The sequence below is a fragment of the Nicotiana sylvestris genome, chromosome 8 (genome assembly GCF_000393655.2).
Source record: "Nicotiana sylvestris chromosome 8, ASM39365v2, whole genome shotgun sequence".
NCBI classification, from domain to species: Eukaryota; Viridiplantae; Streptophyta; class Magnoliopsida; order Solanales; family Solanaceae; genus Nicotiana; species Nicotiana sylvestris.
In genome coordinates, this window is record NC_091064.1 from 156,260,279 (window position 1) to 156,264,224 (window position 3,946).

At 35.1% G+C, this 3,946-nt stretch overlaps 1 long non-coding RNA gene across 1 annotated transcript; it reads left to right on the top strand.

The window, feature by feature from the left end:
* Nucleotides 1-3,026: 3,026 nt before the first annotated feature.
* On the top strand, nucleotides 3,027-3,649 carry LOC104226927 (uncharacterized). The gene is made up of 2 exons (XR_710966.2): nucleotides 3,027-3,198; nucleotides 3,448-3,649. It is a non-coding gene; the product is annotated as an uncharacterized lncRNA (long non-coding RNA).
* The last annotated feature ends 297 nt before the right edge of the window (nucleotides 3,650-3,946 follow it).

Consider the following 3,946-nt stretch of genomic DNA (forward strand, 5'->3'; position numbering starts at 1 on the left):
ACTTAGGAGCATGTTCATAATATAATTTGGAGGTCCCTGGTAGAATTATGCTTGAATTGAAGAAATTAAAAATTTGGCGTTTTTCAGTTAGTAGTGAAAACCTTGATATCGGGGTCGGAATGGAATTTTAAAAATTGGAATAGGTCTGTTATGTCATTTGTGATGTGTGTGCAAAATTTCAGGTCATTCGGGTGAGGTTTGATAGGTTTCGGCATCATTTGCAGAATTCGAAGCATTTGGAGGCCGAGTCGAGAGGCAAGGGCATCACAGGTTAGAGTTTTGTCCGATTTGAGGTAAGTAATGATCGTAAATCTTGTCCTGAGGGTATGAAGCCCCGGAGTTCACATCGTTTCACTATTTTGAGGTGACGGCACGCTAGATGACGAGCGTGAGGGTGTACACCGTTGGGGATTGTGACTTGGTCCGTCCTGTAGTGACTATTGAGTTGCGTATTTGACTGAAAACTATTTGATACTTATATGCTTTGGAAAGTATTACTATGTTTTGGGATGAATGCCATATTTGGGCCTCGTGCCAAGCTGTTGGACTATAAGGGGCTTTTTACTACTGTTTCCTCACGGTTTTAGTTTAAGATATGTACTTAGTCATGCTATATTTTACTGATTTTATAACTCAGTCGTATTTACTCCATTTTGATGCATAAAATGATATTTTGGGCTGAGCACCCTATTTTATTAATAGCCCGAGTGGCTTGAGAGGTTTCTGACTAAGTGAGGCCCTCGGCCTGTGTTGTGAGGATATCCTGGGATCGGGTTGCGCGCCGCAGCATGTTGTACTGATTTGTGATATATGAGAGTCCAAGGGCCTGATTTATTATGCCATGAGATGGCTTGTTATAGCGCTTGGGCTGTAGGAGCCCCTCCGGAGTCTGTACACCCCAGTGAGCGCGGGTACCCTAAGAGAGTGATATGATGTTGCCTGAGGGATTGTTCTTGATTCATGTTGTGCTTGAGGGGCTGATTACGAGTGATTGTGAGGTTGACCGAGGGGCTAATTTTGAGTGATGTTATGCCCGAGGAGCGGTTTATGATACATGTTTTGCCCGAGGGGCTATTTATAATTTTTATCACTTTTACTCTAAACTTCATTGAACCTCTGTTGAAATTATTGTAAAAATATCTTCAAACGATTTTTACTGAAAAATGGATTTTAAATGAGATGATTTGACTATATTCTGTTTTGAAGGCAGGTTGTACTTACTGTGATTTCATGATGTGGATTTATGTGTTTCTTACTGTTCAGTCTTTATTTACTTTTAGTACTTACTGAGTTGACCTACTCACATTACTCCCCGCACCTTGTGTGCAGATCCAGGAGTTGCTGGACGTGATAGCGAGCGCTGATCTTTCATCCGTCGCGGATATTCGGAGTCGGCAAGGTAGCTGCATGGCATTCACAGCCTTGCTCTTCTCCCTCTTATCTTCCTTAGACTATATTAGTGTTTTCCAGACTGTGATAATCTTAGTTGTATTCAGACAGCTCTTAGTAGATGCTCGTGACTTGTGACACCCCGATGTCGGGCCTTTATTCTTTCCGCACTTGTTATTTAGACTTATGCTGTGAAGGTTTATTAATTAATAGCTTGAAACATCTTTATTATGAAATATCGATTTTGTTTTGGGATTGTGTAGGCTGGCCTAGTTTCATAATAGTTGCCATTACGACTGGGTTGGTTTTGGGGTCGTGACACTTTTAAACTTAAAATAACCGTCACCCAATTAAGATAATAATCATAAAAAAATATTTTCTTATTTGTTTGAGCACATTATATTTAATTGATGTAATGATATTTCCACTAGAGCTGCTTATCGGGCGGATCAGGCAGTTATTTGCGTTTAACGGTTCGGCTTATCAGTTATCAATTTTTAAATGTATTAATCCTCTAACCATCCTATAAGATATCAGACAAATTAGTATCGATTTACCTATTATCGGGCGGTTATCAGGCGATTTATCGGTCTATTTGTATATCTTCTATGTAAGTTTACATATTTTCCTGGAGATGCATATGATATTCTTTGAGTTCTAGAAAAATAATTATGCAATTAGATGTTTAGTGACTTGACTGAAATTATTACTGATTTCATCCACTGAATTAATGAGATGCATTATTACCTTAATTAACAGTATAATACAATGGTGAATGATGACCACTAAGGCACTAATCGGGAAAAATAAAAAAGAAAAGGCATGTATTTTGGCTACCAATACCAACACTTGTTAATGGGAAATTGGAAATTGATACTTGATGCTTGACACTTGATAGTAGCTATATCGTTAGGATGGAAGTCATATATATATATACTTAAACGGTTAACGGATTATCCGTTAAGAAAATTGAATAATCCACCCTCAAACCGATAAGTCATTAATAAAATAAATTTAATCCGTTCCCCGTCCGTTAAACCATTAACCCAATACCAATAAGCCATTAAGCTTCGATTTCGGTTCGGATTTCGATTTCGGTTCGATTTTGAACACCACTAATTTCCACTATCATTTTACATTTTTATGTAATGTTTCTAACTATAAGAATCCTTATTTTAGAAAAGCTTTTAAAATCTATTTACTATAAATATTTGTGTCAATCTTGATTGATATTTTACCATTAATTGAATCTGACCAAAACTAATTTGTCTTAATACTTATTAGATTAGATTTGTCTAAATCTATTTAGATTATTCTTTAAAAGTACCAAGTGACATTTTCTCAATAAGCAACTTGGCTTAATGCCATGCTTCACTATCCTCTTTTTAATATAACATAGATATAGATTCAGATATTTAACTATGTTTAGGCATGAATATTATCACTTTAGTTTTACTTTCTCATGTTTCATTTTTTAAAGGTAAAAAAAGAATAAAATAGAGAAAAAGTAAGCTGCAAAAAGACAAATTTAGAATGCCAGCTTCAAATTTACTTTACAATTAGGTGATAATTAGGTAAAAGACTCAATTTACTCAGAGCCCAACTTCTTAATGCACGTTCTCTGAAGTTAATTTAGGGCTCAAATTCCCTCTCTTCCACTCACGAGTTCTTTCAGGAGATGGAGGAAGTTATATATTGACACCCTCTCTTCATCATCTTCTCTACAAAGGGAAAAATTAATGGTTCCTTCTCCGTCTAATCTGACAGCGTGGGATCATTAGCCAACCAGCTTATTGCACAAGGCAAAAGGTACAAAACAGATAATAACAAAGAAGATTCGTTTTACTATAGTTGTTAATTCGTTTTATTTGTTGTTTTCATTTGTTTTACTCGTATAGTGATCTTCTGTACCTTCCGACCTACTCATCTCCAACGTTGATCGAAAGGTTTTTCTCATATTTGTGTTCAATCTAGTTTACTTCTTTCTTGTAACGGGTTGTGTATTGCTAATTTTTTTTATCAATTTCTAATAAAATACTCTTTTTTTCATTGTTTCAGCAAAGTGTCATGGAGAGTGCGCCTACTTCGCTCGTGGATGTAGAGTATCCTTAGATGGATGCAGTACCAATCACCAAACAAATACTTAGAATTTTTATTATATTTATTTTTTGTGGAACCGCACTAAATTATGCAATGTTTGGATTATTGTATTACTACTTTAGTTTGATATGATTTTGGATTTTCAATGTTTGTTCATAAACGTCTCATTAGAATTTGATTAACGTCATGTAAGCATATAATTCATTTATTAAATTTTAGTATTTAAATTTTTGTATAGAAAAAAAATAATTTTCAACAATAGGAAGTATTTACTATCACTAATTTTTTTTAACAATTGAGATTATATTGCGGAGGTTATGAATCCCCACAAATTATTATTTTTAAAGCATTGTGAAGGTTATAAACTGCCACTACTTGCCTTTAGAAACCGTCACAGATTAGAAATTTATTTTGTGGCGGTTGTCATGGAGGTTTTAAAAAATCATCGCAAAATGGC